At 46.2% G+C, this 18,843-nt stretch overlaps 1 protein-coding gene across 2 annotated transcripts in view; it reads right to left on the reverse strand.

Moving 5' to 3' along the window:
• The window catches only part of Ap2a2 (adaptor related protein complex 2 subunit alpha 2), a 73,215-nt gene that overhangs the window by 46,241 nt on the left and 8,131 nt on the right, over window positions 1-18,843 (reverse strand). The gene's annotated exons all lie outside the window — the stretch shown is intronic.

Raw genomic sequence — 18,843 nt, forward strand, 5'->3', positions numbered from 1 at the left:
AATGGAAGCAATCACAGCGCTCACTGAGGTCTCCCATAGTGAGCCATCGGCTATATATACATCATGGAAGCTGACTTCCACGAGCACCAAGGAAATGAGAGTTTAACCCACAAGCTTCCAACTGTCTTCTCTCATGACACTCATACTGCAAAGCCTAGCAAGTCTACCTCCAGTGCAAACTTCCACTATGTGTGATACTTCCTGCTGGAGCACCACCACCCACTGCTGGAGCACTGCCCGTCCTTCCACAAACACTGGCTTCTTACATGCCTGTCTTTACTTGGGCTGGCAGTCCAAAGAGGGCAGGGGAATTAACACACATCTTACCAGATAAACATGCTGCGTAAATGAGTATTTGTATGTGTAAATCACTCTTTGAAACATCAAGGAAACCATTTAAAGGGCCCATAGGAAGCATGGTGATAGTGCACTCGCTGCCAAGTCTGGGGCTGAGGATCTGAGATTGGTCCCTTGAACCCAGGTAAAGGAAGAAGCTCATGAGGACTGACATCAGTTATCCTCATGCCTCCACATGCACACACACTCCTTACACACATGCAATAATAATAATAATAATAATAATAATAATAATAATAATAAATAATAATAAAACTTTAAAAGTAGCTTTTCCAGGCTTGGTGGTACAAACCCTTAACTCCAGCACTCAGGAGGCAGAGGTAAAGCCAGCCTGGTCTATTAGTGACACCACATCTCAAAAAAACAAAACAAAACAAAACAAAAAACTGCCTTTAACAACCGATAGCTGCTTAGAGATGGAGGACCCTTCCTCTCTCGATGCGGGAGCCACTGATAAGTTTCCCAAGGTTTCCCAAGCTCCAGTAAATGGCCCATGCCCATGTAACTGTTTGTCCCAGGCGTATATGCATACAAACATACACATAAGTAAAAAGTTTTAAAGAAAAAGCTTAAAGAGCCTTTTCCATTGAAGTGAGAAAGGGAAGTAAGGTTGGTGTGGGGGAACAAGAGGACAAGCTGAGGGTGGATATGACCAAAACACATTGAACTCATGTATGTAATTGTAATAAAAGATGATAAAAATATAAATAAAAAGTAAAAATAAAGGATCTTCTCAAGCTACTCCTGATTTAATAGTTTTTCTTCCAAAAGGAACAACTCATCGACAACACAAAACCACAGCCCTGGCCCAAGGCTAGCAGAGAGTTGCAGGGCCTGGCCTGGCCTCACGCTGCCTACCCAGCTTATCTGCTTCCCAGCAAGGCAGGCCCAAGCATCACTTATCTCCTGTGAATACTTGCTCAGGAGCGGGGCTCACTGTGGCTAAACTGCCAGCACTTCTGAGTCTAGTTCTACCCAGAGAGCTCTAGATGTTCAAGTGGGAAGGACAGAAAACAGGATTCTATGCAGTTGGGGCAAAGGGTAGCAAGGCCTGGAGCCTAACAACCTCACATCACTGCCCCAGCCCTGACGGAGCAGGTCTTAGGGCCCAGACTCCTATCTGCCACACCTGAGCAGCTGAAGGCTCCATCAAGGTGGGCACAGCAAGCACTGGCTTAGCTCTGTGCTTCCTAAACTGCCAGGAACAAGGTAAGAAGCTTTTATTTCTCAAGTTTTCTTTAATCCTGTCTTTAAGAGGTATAGTAGTTCAGATTTATAATCCCAGTATTCAGGAGGCTGAGGCAGGACTGCTGTTGAGTTAGATACTAGCCTGGGCTATAACATAAACAAAAGAAAAAGGAAAAAAAGAGTTGAGAATAAAGAGGCAGGCTTGGTGGGACACACCCACCCTAACCCCAGCAAAGGTCTCTTTGCCACACCTCCTTTGAGCTTCAGGTTCTGACACATCCTGCTCTACAGAGATATCAGGGTGTCCCCAACCAGAGACCCAGCCTTAGGAGGGAGGCTTTTGGAGCACAAAGCTTCACCTAAGGGCCACCAAAAAAATTTGGGGTGTGGTGACACAGGCACTCCTATGCAGAACAACTGAGGGAATGGAGATACGGACAGCTCCTCCTTCCAGCTACGCCTGTGGCTGTGTACCTGTGGAGGTTCATTTCAGCAGAGAATCTGAAGGAAAGGAGCAAGGGAGAGGTGCAGCCCGTTTATGAACCTATTTTTTAGCCAGAAGCAGCTCATCTGCTGGAGAGCTTGAAGAGGGGTGTAGGACGCTTTTGTTTTTCTGAAGAGAATTATAATTTTGCCCATGAATAAGAAGTAAAAATAATTTTTCTTAAAAATGGAAGAGTCTTCTTGTTTTGGGTGTTATAAACTAAAACAGCTTTAACTTGTAAAAATATTTCATATTGTGTTTTTTGCCACTGACACCCCTCCCTCCTGCTTTTGAGACAGGGTCTGACAAAGAATGTAGCCTCAACTAGCCTGGAACTCTTGACAATCCTCTTCTTGGCCTAAGCCATCAGCCACCACACCTGGCTCTCACAACAAGTCTGCCCCAGACAGACAGACAGAGCGAGCAAGCAGGAAGCCTAGGGTGCTAATGGACATTTATCATTTCAGCACTCTCAGGAGACTGGGTCAGGGGGAAAGGTTTGCCTGGCATGGTGAGATCCTGAGTTCCATCTCCAGCATCATAAAAATGAAAAAGGGGCTGGAGAGATGGCTCCACAGTGGAAGGCACTGAGTGTTTTTCCAAAGGACCTGGGTTCAAGTCCCAGCATTCACATGGCAGCCCACAAGCTCTAAGTCCAGGAGATCTGATACTCTCTTCTGCCCTCTGCAGGCACTGCTTGTACAAGTAAAACATCTATTAAGCATAAAAGATAAAATGAAAAAAGATTTCTAAAAAGGGTAACTTTAAATAAATGTAAAATATGAACATAAAGGCCTAAGCTCCATCCCCAGAATCTACAAGAAAAAGTGCAGTGGGGTGGCATCTAGAAGAGGAAAAAACCGAGTCCTGAGGCTGGCCAGTCCATCAGTCTAGCTTATTCACTCAACTCTAGGTAACTCAGTCCCAGGAAGGAAGGAAGGAAGGAAGGAAGGAAGGAAGGAAGGAAGGAAGGAAGGAAGGAAGGAAGGAAGGAAAGAAGGAAGGCATGAAAAACTCCTAAAGAATACAAGTAGAAGATAGTCTTGCTTGAGTATATATGCATGTACACACCCACATGTACACACACATGTACACACACATGTACACAGACGCACGCTCATGCACATTTTAAGTTTTAAAAATAGGAAGAGCTGAAGGAGTGCGGACAGTAGCCTGGGGAAACCCTAGCAAGGCCCAGAGCATGAGGCTTTAAAGATCTACTGTTAGCACAGCAGTCTGTTTTGTGTGTGGGTGCTGAATATGTAAGTTGTTTGTTGTTCTTTAGTTTCTTTAGACAGGGTCTCAATTAGCCAAAGCTAGTATAGTGAAAGTGGGGAAATGCCTCAAAAAACAAAACAAAAATTGGGAGTGGTGACTTTCTGTGAGTTTAAGGCTAGCCTGGTCTACACAGCAAGTTTCATCCAGAACTACATAGAAAGACATGCCTCAAAAGGAAAAAGAAAAAAAAAGTTCTACAATGAGCTTGAGACACTAAGCAGTGTTGAACATCAGAATGGTTACAATATATCTAAGATATTCAAGCAAAAGAAACATGACATTAGGCTTTATATCCAACAAAGTTATCATCAAATATAAATGCCATAAACCAAGTACATACATTAAGTCCAGACCACCTTGCTCCCTAAATTCTTTGTGGATCATGAACCTCAGACATCTAGTCACATGAAGAACCACAGAGGTACATGCATGAGGTGGGCAGAGGGGCGTAAGTGGGCATAAGTGTTTGGGGGACAGTCTAAGTGTACAGGATGGTGGCATGCATACCTACAGAAATGTTCAGACAATGTAATAACGTGCACCTGTCAACCACAGCTCTCACAGGAGCACGGTTGGACAAGGAGGAGTTGCTCAGCTTTCACCCAGAGTAGCAGCACCGAACTGTAGGGAAGTGGTCACTCAGCCGAACAGTTTCCTGACTCAGTAGTTCCCAGTGTGAAGGGGAGACCTGTGTGCCTAAACACCCACGCCGTCCTGAAAGCAGGTCAGTCCTAACTCAATGTAGTTGGTCCTGAAACAGAGAAGCAGTGGACCCCAGGTAGCAATGACAGATATACACCCAGAGGTCTCTGGCACACTTACTAGACCTGGCCTTTCCTGTGTTTCTGATCCACCCTGTCTCTGTTCTATGGGGCTCTGGCCAGGCCATATCAGTCCCATCATCCTGGCATTGCCCTCGGTCCTCCAGTCACCTGGGTCTGCTCAAGCCATTTCCTATGGTAGACACAAGTACATCTCTGCCTTCATCTGGGTCTTTCAATCCATCTGACTACGGCTTCCCCTACAGAAAACTCATCTCATCCAAGAACAAGGAATGAGCCTATTCCTTGAGAGAACTTCCACTTGCCACCATCAATGCACCCCTGGGCAGCTCAAAGAGATCAGACCCCTCCCTAATTTACTCCTGTCCTCAGGCATGTCTGTCTGCAGCCTCACTGCCTCTTACACTAGAAAGCGAGGCCATCACTCCTTTCCCTAGATCAGACTCCTGGGACCGACCGGCAGATAAGGAACAGCAAGGGATGGATAGAGGATGCCTTCTGTGAGAGCGAGAGCAGGTCTACCGGTCTGGGAAAGCTCCCCCATGAGGAGTAACCGTGAGCTAAGCGTGCACAGACTCTGCTGCTCCAACACGGGCTCATGCTTCCCAGCTATGCTGGCTCTATGTCCGGTCTGACACAGTAGACAGCATCATAGAACCCTATGTCACTGTGAAGGTTAGGCAGCATGAGTGACACAGGCCATTAACACTGCCCTCCACAGGGTGGTACTTTTACTCACTTCACAGGGGTCACCAAATGTCCAACTCTGGAAATGCTGTAGAGGAATTCCCACCAGTTGAGGATACCAGACAAAATGATACACAGGATTTAAAGTGCAGGTGACACTTGCAGACAGGTGGCATCATCTATTACAACTGTGCCACTGGGCAGCAGTACCTGCAATGTTCCCTACTAATGTCACACTTCTAACTGGTAGGCAAAGGGCTTCATCTTGCTAAGAACGGATCTGGAAAAAAACAAAAAATCAAAACAAAACAAACAACAAAAAGCTACTGTGACAAAGATTAACTTGGGACCAGATGTAGCAGCACATGCTTTTAATTCCAGTACTAAGGAGGCAGAGACAAGCAGAAGTCTGTGAGTCTGAGCTCCAGGCCAGTGAAACCCTGCCCGCCCGTCCCCCCCCCCCCCACACACACACAACACTTTTTTTTCAAAAAATTAGATAAAAGCAAGGACAAGGACTTCTGACCTATTCTAACTCTAGAAATCAACTTCAGAAAGGTAACCACCAGCCTGAGTAACTAGCTGGCCTGGCCTGTGTCAACAAGCCTGACAGACAGTCTGAGCTGTGGGATTCTGGTCTTAGCTACATTAACTCTCTGAAATGCAGCAGCAATTTCAGCATGGACTTCGGAGCGTCACTGGCTAATAAGTGATCCAGACTTGCTGCAGACATTGGCCAAGAGCAAGCTGTAATTTGCCTCAGTGAGTCTCAAAGAATGCACAGAATGGGGACAGGCTGGGACTGAGCGCCTGGGAGAAAGCTCACTCCTCAGCAACAGACTAGTTAATCATTCTTCTCCAGGACCAGACGTTCCTGATGATAGCAGTAGGTAATGGCCTAGACTACACAGTACCTGCCTAGGCTGTACTTGTTGGCAGACACCTCTAATCCTAGCACTCAGGAGACTAAAGCAGGAGAATCACAAGTTCATGGCCAGCCTGGGCTATGCAGTTGGATGTTACAGAAAAAGATAAAGTCAGAGAGACACATAGAGATATCTAAACATGAACCTTTGACATGTAAAATAAAACTTTGTCAGCCAGGCGGTGGTGGCACACGCCTGTAATCCCAGCACTCTGGGAGGCAGAGGCAGGTGAATTTCTGAGTTTGACGCCAGTCTGGTCTACAGAGTGAGTTCCAGGACAGCCAGGGCTATACAGAGAAACCCTGTCTCGAAAAAAAAAAAAACAAAAAACAAAAACAAACAAACAAAAAAAAAGTTGTCTAAAGTATAGTTTCAGTCAAATGTATGCCATGACGGAAACTCTCTTCATGTTAGTCTACATTAATGAAGATAAGACTCTTACTAGGCACTGAAGGTTTTCACCACAATACCCACTCACAACCCACCCACAAACTACAAGACTCAGGTTGCTGGACTTTCCCACCTCAGATCTTCCACTGACAAGACTGCCATGAATCAGCATGCTCTGAGGAAAAGAATCCAGATAATGGGCAGAAGGCAATGAGTGGCCACAGGCTTGATATGGCCCTGCTCAGGAATGCCTCTGTGGTCTGTGTTAATGTTGGGGGGGGGGGGCAGTCTCTGATCAAAATCCACACCAATAAACCCAAGGAAAAGTGCACAGATGGCCTCATGGCACAGATGTGATACCGAGCATGGGACACTAAAGACTTCTGCAAACTTGACAGCAGGGAGGAGCTTCAAAGGAAGGAATGAGGGGAGGGGAGGGGAGGGGAGGGGAGGGGGAGGGAAGGAGAGGGAGGGAGGGAGGGGAGGGGGGAGGGGAGCAGAGGGGAGGGGAAGGGGAGGGGAGGGGAGGAGGGGAGGAGGGGAAGGAAGGGGAGGAGGGGAGGAGGGGAGGGGAGGAGGGGAGGGGAGGGTAGGGGAGGAGGGAAGGGGAGGGGAAGGGGGAGGGGGGAGGGGGGAGAGGAGGGGAGGGGGAGGGGAGGGGAGGGGGAGGGGAAGGGGAGGGGAGGGGAGAGGAGGGGGGAGGGGAGGGGAGGGGAGGGGGAGAAAAATAATTCACAGAACATTAAAAATTGTTCTGCCAATAAGCCCCAGTGGATAAACCCATGTGGCTCTAACACACTAGGCTAGACCATCTTTTTCAGCAGCTTTTTGGGATATAATTCACAAACCACTGTTCACTCACATAAAACATGTACATCAGTGGCTTCCAACATACTCCTATCTGCCTGCCCTTTATCTCTCCAAATGAAACTCCTTAACTATTAGCAGCCATTTACCTGCCCCTGGCAACCTCAACTGGCTCGTAATAGGCTAGCCTGTTCTCAGTCCCTCTAGGTGAGCAAGTACAGTGTGTGTGGTTAAAGTCTGGCTTCTCTCCTCAGCACAGTGCTGTCAAGCAGCAGCCAGCACAGATGTATTAGTGACGTCACAGTGCTCCATATTTTGTTACCTAGTGGCTTTTGGGTTCTTTCTACTTTGGGGCTATCAAGAATAACATTCTTGGGACTAGAGGGATGGCTCAGTGATCTTACAGAGGATCTAAGTTCAGTTCCCACATTCCAATGCTCACATGGTAGCTCACAATCACTCGCTAACACCACCTTGAGGGTAATAACACCTCTTCTGACCTCCGAGGGCACCACGCATGCACAGGGCACACACATAAATGCAGTCTAAACAGCCATAGACATAAAATTAATAAATCTTTAAAATTTAGGCTAGAGAGAGGACTCAGGAGTTAAGAACACTTGTTCTTGCAGAGGACACAGGTTCTATTCCCAGTACCCACGTGGTGGTTCATAATTGCACTCCAATGCCCTTCTTTCTCAGGCACTGCACACATAAGGAGTCACATTCAACGCATAACTTGCTAAGTAAGAGAATTTATCCCAGGTCCCTTTCAGACACCAGAACTACCTGTGAGCTCATTCAGGTACGTTGTGAGCCACAGTGACTAGGGGTTTTCATTCTTTCACTTTCAGGTATGTGTATGTCGAGGGTGTGCCTACCCATGTGTGCAAGTAGAAGCCAGAGATCACCCTCAGGTGACACTCCTCAGGCACCATCCCTTTGCCCTCACACACACAAGGTTTCTCTGTATAGCCTAAGATGTTCTGGAATTCCGTGCTGGTTTGAATAGGTATGGCCCCATGTTTGAATGCTTTACACACAGAGAGTGGCACTATTGGAGGTGTGGCCTTCTGGAGTAGGTGTGGCCTTTTGAGGAAGTGTGTCACTGTGGGAATAAGCTTTGAGGTCTCCTACGCTCAAGCTAAGCCCAGTGTAGCACAGTTTCCTTCTGTTTCCTGTGGATTAAGATATAGAACTCTCAGCTCCCTTTCCAGCACCATGTCTGTTTGTAAGCTGCCATGCTTCCTGCCACAGTGACAACAGAGTAAACCTCTGGAGCTATAAGCCAACCCCAGTTAAATGTCTTCCTTTGTAAGAGTTGCCATGTTCATGGTGTCCCTTCACAGCAATAAAATCCTAAGACAGAAGTTGGTACCAGGAATTGGGTATTGCTGTGATAGGCCTGACCAAGCTTTAGTTTGGAGGAATGAGGATTTGGGGACTTTGGGTTAGGCAAGCAGTGGAATGCTTTAAGTGCTGCTTAATGGGCCATACTAGTAAACGCACAGAAGAAAGCGGTGCTGAGGGTGATCTGAACCATGGGAGCCTAGCTCAAGAAAAGAGTTTTAGCATGTTGCCTAGAGATCGTTCTTGTGATATTTTGTTGAAGAAGATGTACTTTTTTACCTGGTGAGAAGAGTCTGCCTGAGGCTAAAGTAAAGAGGTCCAGACTAATTGCAAGGAAGTCTCAAAACAGTCTAGTATCAACCTTGCTGTGTGGTTACTACTGTTCACTCTTATGAAGAGCATTCTGATGAAAGGGGACAGGATGTGAAAGGAAAAATGCAAAATATATGAACTGATGAGAAAGAGTGCAACAAAAGTGGAATGGAGCTAAGGCCTGAGTTCATGGAGATAAACACGTGATGAGATGGAATGAAGTAGCCTGGGGGAAGACTCCACCCAGTTCAGCTTAGGTGGGGGGGGGGGTAGGTGGGTGGGGGGGGAGGAATTAAAAAACAGCCTAGGCCCCAGCATAGTAGTACACGCCTTTAATTCCAGCACTCATTGAGACAGAGGCATGCAGATCTCTGAGCTCAAGGTCAACCTAGTATACACAGCATGTTCCAGCATGCTCCAGCATGTTCCAGAACACTGCTCAGGCAGTGAAGGGAATCATGATCACAGAAAGCTGGTGAAGATGTAACTGAACCAGAGGGCCATGGTCCAGCCACAGCAAGCAGCAGAACTTGGAAGCTTCAGTCAAGTAATTCTGGCTTTAGAGTCAAGGAAGTAGAAAAGAGTTATGCAATCTCCCTCCAAGATTAGGGAAAACCACTGGGGCCAGATGTATGGCAGGGGTGTTCCTGCATGGAGGCCCGGAAAGGTCTGTGAAGCTGTGAAGGGGAAGCCTGGGTTACCTTAGAGACCCCGAGGTTGGAGAAGCCAGAGCCTTGGGATTCCTGCTGAGAAAAGCTGCTGACAGGGAGTGGAACCAGTCCTAGAGAGAAAAGTGTATTACTGTCAAAGATGAAATAGTTAGGAAAAAAAAGAAGAAGAAATAGTTAGAGATCTGCTGCACATTTTGACATTAGACATGGAGATGCAGAGTTTGGAGTTTGTCTAGATGGTTTTCAGTCTTGCTTTGGTCCAGTATTTCCTCACTGTGCTCCCTTCCCTATATTTTGGAGCAGTATTCTGTGCCATTATATGCTGAAAGCATATGATTCTTTTTATTTGATTTTATAGGGGATTATAGTTAAAGAGACTTCATGAATCTCAAAAGAGACTTTAAATTTTGGGCTTTTAAACATTGTCAGACTGTGACACTTGGGGACTTTGAAGTTGGACTAACTACATTTTGCATTGTTATGCTACAAGTCTATGAGGGCCAGGGAGAGGAACATGGTGGTTTGAATAGGTACGGCCCCCAATAGGGGGCCATAGGGAGAGGCACTATCAGAAAATGTGGCCTTTTAGAGGAAGTGTGTCTTTTGAAGGCGGGATTCGAGGTCTCCAGGGCTCAAACAATGTGACACAATCTCCTGATCCCTGTGGATCAAGATTTAGAACTCTCAGCTCCTTCTCTAGCACCATGTCTGCTGGTAAACTGTCCTGTTTCCCTCCATGACAATAATGGACTAACTTTCTAAAACTGTAAGCCAGCCCCCAATTAAGTGTTTTCCTTTCTAAGAGTTCATGTTGTCAAGCCGGGCATGGTGGCGCACGCCTGTAATCCCAGCACTTGGGAGGCAGTGGCAGGTGGATTTCTGAGTTCAAGACCAGCCTGGTCTACAGAATGAGTTCCAGGACAGCCAGGGCTACACAGAGAAACCCTGTCTGGGGAGGGGGGGGGGACAACGAACAAAAAAAAAAAAAAAGAGGAGGGGTTCATGTTGTCTCTTCACAGCACTAAAATCCTAACTAAACTCCCTCTACAGAGATCCACCTGCCTCTCCCACCCAAATGCTGGGATTAAAGGTATGGACCAACACCTCCCAGCTTGCTTGTTTTGTTTTGCCATGGAATCTAAAATTTTACCAAGTAGACTAAACTGTCTAGCCAGCAAGTCCTAGAAATTCTGGGTTTCCTCTTTCTCACTGTAGGTATTAAAAAGTGTGCACTACAGCCAGGCATGATGATGTACTCCTTTAATCCCATAACTCAGAAAGCAGAGGTAGGCAAATTTCTGTAAATTTGAGGATAACCTGGTATACAAACTGAGTCCTTGCCTGCCCCCCCCCAAAAAAGGACAACACCACATGCATTTTTGTTTGTTTATTTGTTTGTTTGTTTGGCTGACTGGGGGAGGAAGGGGTAGTTTGAGAGACAGCCTCCTCTCCCTATGTAGCCCTGGCTGGCCTAGAACTCACAATGTAGATTAGGCTGGCTTCAAACTAGATTTGCCTGCCTCTGCTTCTCCAGTTATGGGATCAAAGGCCTATGCCATGCCACCACTCTGGCTTTACGAAGCTTTTTACATGGGTGCTGGGAGTTGAACTAAGGCTTACGTAGCAAGCATTTTACTAAGTTTTACTAAGCCCCAGTGATGCTTGGATGTGCTATGGCTGGAAGTGGACCTGTCATGAGGTGACCGAAGGCCAACACACCCAACACCTCTGCAGTCACCACCCATCCTCACTTTTCCTCAGATCAAAACTCTTGGGAGGGTTAAGCCAACGATTGCTGTCCTCAGCCACCCACCAGACTTAGCTAAGGATCCTTCCTCCCTGGTCTATGGTCCTCTCCACCTCAACACACCTAGGACATGCTCAAAAGAAGGGCGCACACTGCCGGCTGTAGCCCCAGCACTCAGCAGTAGAAGCAGCCACAGCAGCGGCCTTACTTGCTCAGCCAGAGTAGGGAAATGCACAGAACCTGCAGTCAGGTGTAAGCTAGGACGGTGTCTTAGTTAGGGGTTCATTACTGAGGAGAGACATAGTGACCAAGGCAACTCTTATAAAGGAAAACATTTAACTAGAGCTGACTTACAAAGGTTCAGTCCATCATCATCATGGCAGCGTCCAGGCAAACATGGTGCTAGAAGAGCTAAGAGTTCTACATCTTGATCCAGAGCATCCAGAAGGTGACTGACTCCACACTGTGTGGAACTTATGCATAGGAGTCCTCGAAGCCTGCCTACACCTGACGTACTCCCTCCAATAAGGCCACACATCCTGATTGTGCTACTCTCTAAGGCAAAGCATTGAAACACATGAATCTATGGGGGCCAAACCTATTCAAACCATCCCAAGTGTCTCTCCTCCTGGGCCTGGCCTTCATGTCCTCACTCAGGGAGCCCTCCTACTTTAAATGTCACCTGTAACAGTAACCTATATTCCTATCTCCAGCCCAGACCTCTAAATTCCATGCTCTTGTAACAAATATCTCTCCAAAACCTACTGGCCATAAGCAAGACCCAGACTTATCCTCTCTCTTAGGATCTAAGAAAACACAGAGCTATGCTCCACCTCCAGCCAAAGAGAGAGACTCCAGGCCTGCTACCTCCCTGAACTGAGCAGGAGAGGGACTCCGCAGGAGATCCTTAACAGGCACTGAGCTGGTTAACAGAAAGCCTCGGCTGCAAGAAGCCCAATGTGGCCGGCTTCTGGAAAAGGACCTCACCTCAAAAGTGGGATGAGAGCCAGGCATTGTGGCACACACCTGTAATTCCAGTACTTAGTAGAGGCAGAAGATCATGAGTTCAAGTCCAGTCTCCACTACGCAGTAAGTACACAGTATAGTAGTTGGAGGGCAGCCTGGCCTACAAGACTCTTAAAAGGAGAGAGAAAAGTGAAATTAGCCCCAGGCCTGAGGCTACTCTGGTCCTTCCTTGCCAGACCAAACTGTCCCCAAATGACATGGCTTTAGCCCATAACAAAGTTCTGTGGTATTTATAGGCACATTGTGAGTTCTCCAACGTGGAACTCACAGTGTCTAAGTCTCAGGAAATGTCACCTTGTGGACAGAAAAATAGAAACAACTTATAAGGAGAAGAAAAACTCAACAGGCACAGGCTGTCAGGCTGTGAATGGCAGAAGGTAGAACTGGGAGAGAGCACGTGTGGTGCCAAGCATGTCCACAGGATCTAACACCACATGTCACAAGCTGAAGGGACAGTGCCAGGGACTTAAGCAAGTGGAGCAAACAGAAAGATGACCATCCGTGAGGGCTGGGAAACCTCATGGGGCCTGACAAGCAGGCAACGAGTGTGGCTGAGAGTACAGACACAAGTTTCAAACAGATGAAAACTACAGCTCTTGTTTGAATCTGGGATGTCCCCCAAAAGCCACAAAGGCTTCTTCCCCCAGCTTGGAGCTATTGGGAGGTCACAGGTGGAAGCAACCTTCACAAAGTGGAACCCAGGGCAGGTCTCTGACTCTGGCGCTTGCTCTCCTAAGGACTGTGGGCCCCATTCTCTTCTACCTCTTTCACTTTCTGCTTAGTTAAGTGATTCTGCTCTATGAGTTCCCTCCATAAAGGGATGCCATGCCACAAGCCCACAAACTATAGGACCAACCCCTCATGGACTGAAAACTCCAAAGTTATGAGACAAAAATCAACTTTTTCTCTTTCTCTGTTTAAGTAGATCATCTCATCTGTCTTTATAAACTCACTGGTTTATCTTTTTTGGGGTTGTTTTTTTTTTTTTTTGGTTTTCTTTGTTGTTGTTTGTTTTTTTTTGTTTTTGTTTTTTTTGTTTTTTTTTTTTTTTTGAGACAGGGTTTCTCTGTGTAGTCCTGGCTGTCCTGGAACTCACTCTGTAGACCAGGCTAGCCTGAACTCAGAAATCTGCCTGCCTCTGCCTCCCAAGCGCTGGGATTAAAGGCGTGCGCCACCACCACCGGGCTAACTCACTGGTTTAAAAAACTCAAATCCCAAGGATAAGAAGCTTTAACAGAATAAATCAAACTGCCTCAAACCAATAACACAGGAACAATACCAAAGAGACACAGAGGTGCTACAAAGATGACAGCAGATCCCACAGGGGTACCAGAGACAGGACGTGCCAACCCAGCAGCAGATCCAGCAGCAGAAATGTGTGAGAGAAAAGGGTGAGAGAACAAATGTGCACACATGGGGGGGTGGGGTATGGAGGCCGGAGAGGATGTGGAATTCCCTGGTACGGAAATTACAGGCAGTTCTCAACTACATGAGTGCTAGGAACTGAACTCTGGTCCTCTGCAAAAGCAGCAAATGTTTGTATCCAGTAATCAATCTCCAGTCTCTACTTCAATTTTAAAAGCTGGGGCACCAGCCAGGCAGTGGCGGCACAAGGCTTTAATCCCAGGAGAGAGATGCAGGTGGTTCTCTGAGTTGAAGTCCAACCTGGTCTACAGAGTGAATTCCAGGACAGCCAAGGCTACACAGAGAAACCCTGTCTCTAAAAATAAATAAATAAACAAACAAACAAAACTGAGGTATCCATAGTCAAGAGATCAGGTATCTAACAAGGGCCTGATTTCAGGGTGTAAGGTGACAGGGCAAAATGGTGTCATGGTAGATCTAGGCCAGGTATGGACCCATAACTTTAATCCAAGCATTAGGGAGGTTGAAGAAGCAATCTGAATGTAAGGCTAACCTAATCTACATAGAGAGTCCCAGGCCAGTAGAGGTTACATAGTGTAACCTATGCCAAAAAAATTAATTTTAGATGGGTGTGGTGGTACATACCTTTAATCCCAGCACTCAAGAGGCAAAGGCATCAGACCTGTGAGTTTCAGGCCAGCCTGGTCTATATAGCAAATTCCAGAACATCCAGGGCTATGTAAAGAAACCCTGTCTCAAAATCCAAAATAGAATAAAATAAAATAATTTTATGGTCGGACAGTGGTGGTTCATGCCTTTAATCCCAGCATTCATGAGGCAGAGGCAAGCAGATTTCTGTGTTTGAGACCAGCCTGGTCTACAGACTTAGTTTCAGGACAGGCAGGGCTACACAGAGAAACTCTGTCTTGAAAAACCACAATAATAATAATAATAATAATAATAATATATGTATTTAGTGTTGGTATTAAAGGTATGTCACCATCCCTGACTAATTTTTAAAAATACAGAATTTTTAAAAATAAAAGAAATCTGAAATATACAACTTCAGAATACCCTTCAAGGATGGTGTTATACCAAAATCGTAACAAAGGAAACTTTATTTCAGCACTCAGGAGGCAGAAACAGGTCAATCTAAGTTCAGGGCCAGCAGCCCAGTCCATATAGTGAGACCTTATCTTAAAATAAAAAATAAGAAAAATAAATAGAAGAAGAAGAGGAGGAGCAGGAACAGGAGGAGGAGCAGGAACAGGAGGAGGAGGAGGAGGAGGAGGAGGAGGAGAAGAAGAAGAAGAAGAAGAAGAAGAAGAAGAAGAAGAAGAAGAAGAAGAAGAAGAAGAAGAAGAAGAAGAAGAAGAAGAAGAAGAAGAAGAAGAAAAGGAGGAAAAGGAGGAGGAGGAGGGGGTGGTGGTGGTGGTGGTGGTGGTGGTGGAGGAAAAAGAAACAGAAACAGCAGCAGCAGCAGCAGCACCACCACCACCACCACCACTACTACCACAGCAACACAAATCAGATGTGGTAGCATCTGGAACCTCAGAACTTAGGAGGCTTGAGACAGGATGATCAAGGCCAATCTGGAAGCTCTTGCTTTGAAAGAAAACTCACCTGATTTACTATACTAAAAAAATTACTAATTTACTATATAGTAATGCAGGGATTTACCTCGGGATTACACAGCTTCCACCAAGAAAAGCTAAAAGAACAAGAATGAAAGTATAGCAAAGGAACAAGAAGGGAATACACAGCTATGCCATGTCTCACCTCAAACCCACTATCCTCCTGCCTCAGCCTCCAGAGTGCGGTGATTCTACAGCACACGGCAATGTTCTGCTTTTTTTCTAAATTATTTACTTAAAAAATAATAAACCTATTAAATTAAGTGTGGAGTAAGTCAGAGGGTATCAAAGGAACAGCATTCAGAACTGGATCCACACCTCCCACCACAAGGACAACAATGACAAGAATGTCAGCTTCAAAAGCCAGGTATGGGGGTGCACATGGGGGTGCACACCTTCAATCCCAGAAACTCCCAGGCCAGCCTGGGCTCCAGGACTTCTATGCTACCTACCAAGACCTGATCTCAAACCAAAAAGGGGAACAGATGGAAGGAGAGGACTGGGTGGGGGAGAGGTGGAGATGGGAACAGGAAAGATGAAACAAGAGGGGTGAGATAGGGGAGGACGAAGGAGATTAGTACTAGGAGAGAACACCGCACTGGGTGGAGGTATCTCTGCGATAAACTAGAAACCTAGAACAATGAAAACTACCAGGAATCTCTGAGGGTGATCCTAGCTAAGGCTCCTAGCACTGAGGGATACGGAGCCTGAACTGACCATCTCCTGTAACCAGGTAGGGACTGGACACCAACCCAATCACAAAACCTTAGACAATTTGTCCTGCCTACAAGATATGCAAGGGTTAAAAAAAATGGAGAATGAGGGAAGGGCCAACCAAGGATTGGCCCAGCTAGAGACCCATGCCATGAGAGGGCCCCACCCCTGACACTATTCACAACATTCTGCTATCCTTGCAGACAGGAGCCTAGCATAACTGTCATCAGAGAGGCTTCACACAGTAACTGATGGAAACTGATGCAAAGACCCAGAGCCAAACATTAAGTAGAGCTTGGGGAGTCCTGTGGAAGAGGGGACATAGTACACCAGAAGAAAACCTACAGAACCAACTAAGAGCCCATAGGGCCAACCAGAGAGCAGGAATGGGACTGACCGAGGCCCTCTGCATATATGTAAGGACTCCTGTGGGCTGTCTCTGACTACACTGCCTGCCTTTGGATCCCTTTCCCCTTGTCTAGCCTCAATAGAAGATGGAACTGATCTTACAAGCAACTTAATAGGCCAAGACTGGTGGATATCCATGGGAGGCCTCTCTTCTGAGGAGAAGGGAAGGAGGGCTGGATGAGGAGGGAGGGGTGGAGGAGGACCTGGGAGGAGAGGAGAGAGGGAAAAATTCGATTGGGATGTAAAGTAAATAAATAACTTAATCAATTAAAAAAATGAATAGCCAGGCGGTGGTGGCGCACGCCTGTAATCCCAGCACTCAGGAGGCAGAGGCAGGCAGATTTCTGAATTCGAGGCCAGTCTAGTCTACAGAGTGAGTTCCAGGACAGCCAGGGCTATTCAGAGAAACCCTGTCTCGGAAAAAACCAAACCCCAAAAAAAAAAACAAAAACAAAAACAAACAAACAAACAAACAAAAAAAGAATGCCAGCTTCAGAGGCTGATCCAGCCTCAGGGGCAGAAGGACCTGCTACTCCCTGAGGGGATATTTAGCCTGCAGCTCCCTCCAGCTGCACTCTCAATTCCTAGGAGAGAGGGATTTGCTACTCAGTGTGGGGACAATTCAGGATACAGTTAAATATGTCAACAAAATCTTAACATGGAGAACTGACTGTATGTAGTCAACAGGGTGGCATATACCTGTCTTCTCAGCTACTTCTGAGGCTGAGGCAGGAGAATGACTGAACCTAGGAAATGGGAGACCAGCCTAGGTAATGTAGCCATCACCATGGATATGTTTATGGAATCTACCAGAGAGTTTGCTTGTAAATACACTCACCACAGTCCACAGAACCAATAAACTTTGAACTTGTCAAAGACTTTCAAATGTCTACAGGCACAATGGAATTCAAAACAAGGCTCTGATTTATTGGGACTGTGACCAGCAAAAACCACCTCCACCAAAAATAAAAATAAAAAAACTATTGAACTGGTTTTTGTTATTGTTTGGGGGCTGTCTTTTTGTTATGGTTTTGTTATGTTTGTTTGTTTTAGTTTTAAAAGGTTCTCAAGTAATCTTAAACTATCTTCAAACTTGCTATGTAGCCAAGTTAGTCTGATCCTCCTGCCTCTGCTTCCCAAGGCTGTGGTTACAGACATGTACCACAATACTGAGCTTCAGACATGTATTTGCTTACTTGCTTCTTTTTAACTGCTGTTTGTTTTGGGTTTTTGAGACAGGTTCTCTATTATTATGTAGCCTGGCTGTCCTAGAACTGGGTGACCCTGGCTGGCCTAAAATTCACAGAGATCCACCTGCCTCTGCCTCCCAAATCCTGGGATTAAAGACCACCCACCCAGCCTCAGAACTATATTTTGTACTATAAAAAGTACAAGCTAGAAATACTCAAAAATACTCATATTTTCATCATTTTAAAAGATTTTCACTACAAAGAGAAATCCTGTCTCAAAAAACAACAACAAAAACAAAAAGCCTACAAGTAGAACAGACTAGCTCTCCACCGCACAGCACAGCTCTGTGCCCTGTGCCCCATCCTCAGAAGCCTTTCTGGTCTAGCCTACCCTTACTCCCACCTCCACTCCCCTAGTCCTTCCTCTCCAACAATACTGAAGAAAAAAGAGGTGAGGTTGTCCAAGGAATTCATGGCTGCAGGGTCCACAGTGGAGCCAAGGGTCCCTTCTCCACCTAGTTCCCTGGAGGGTTGCAACTGTGACTTTGTGACCCAAGCTCTCTGGGTCTATGTTCTGTGTACAGGGCACTATTTCTCAGTGAAGCTGTTGTCTACTCACAAGCTATCTATTTTGTGCATCTTGGCCAAGCTTAACAATGCCACATCCACACAATGCCAGGGCTAATAGGAAACACTGCCCCATCCTCACCTCAGCACAGGAACACCCAATTAATCCTAGACACCAGAGTAAAACTGCACATGTGGTACTGTTTTTCAGACATGTCAGCCTTGGTTGGCCTCCACATGAGAGTCAGGGAGGCTTAGAAAGCAAACCTTATACAGTTTTGTAATCTGAGCATAAAGCATCTTATGATTTAGTAAAAACCATCCATTTGGTTTTGTTCTTTGGCTTGGTTTGCAGCAGTGTCCCCCTGTAGCCCAGAAAGGCCTGGAATTGATGATCCTCCTGCCTCAGCCTCTGCTGAGACTGTAGGTATACAGAACACTTGCTTTGCTCACTCAGGTTTTAAAGGAATGCCTTCCAATCTGCATTTCTTTTTAACTGGGGAGACTTTTATTTAGCGTCTACATACAGAAGCTGAAAGGGGCAATCCAACTTTGCAGCTCCTATAGCTTCCGTATCAGGCCTTATATCAGGCCTCATGCCACTCCACCAAATGGAGAGAGTGGGAGGGGACATTCCAGATTGTATTAACCTGCAGGCACACGGGGCCTGCATCACACACTTCCACCTGGAAAGAATGCTTGTTAGGCAAGGCCACACCCGAGCACACAGCCCTCCAAAGTTACCTTGGAATTGCTGATTTGTAGTGTCCAAATACCTTCTTGTGCCTCTATTATTTCTTTATGTCTCCTGTAGGATGGATCACCCATCTCCAATCAGAGAAGTGCATTAGGCAGGGTGTCCGTCCCACTCCACCTCCAGATCTGCGTAATCTATCAGGTAAAAGAGCCCATTCTGTCTATCCAATGGCAGTGCCAGTCCACTGTGAGTTTGGTTTTCAG

This window comes from Apodemus sylvaticus, chromosome 1, assembly GCF_947179515.1.
Source record: "Apodemus sylvaticus chromosome 1, mApoSyl1.1, whole genome shotgun sequence".
In the NCBI taxonomy this organism is placed as follows: domain Eukaryota; kingdom Metazoa; phylum Chordata; class Mammalia; order Rodentia; family Muridae; genus Apodemus; species Apodemus sylvaticus.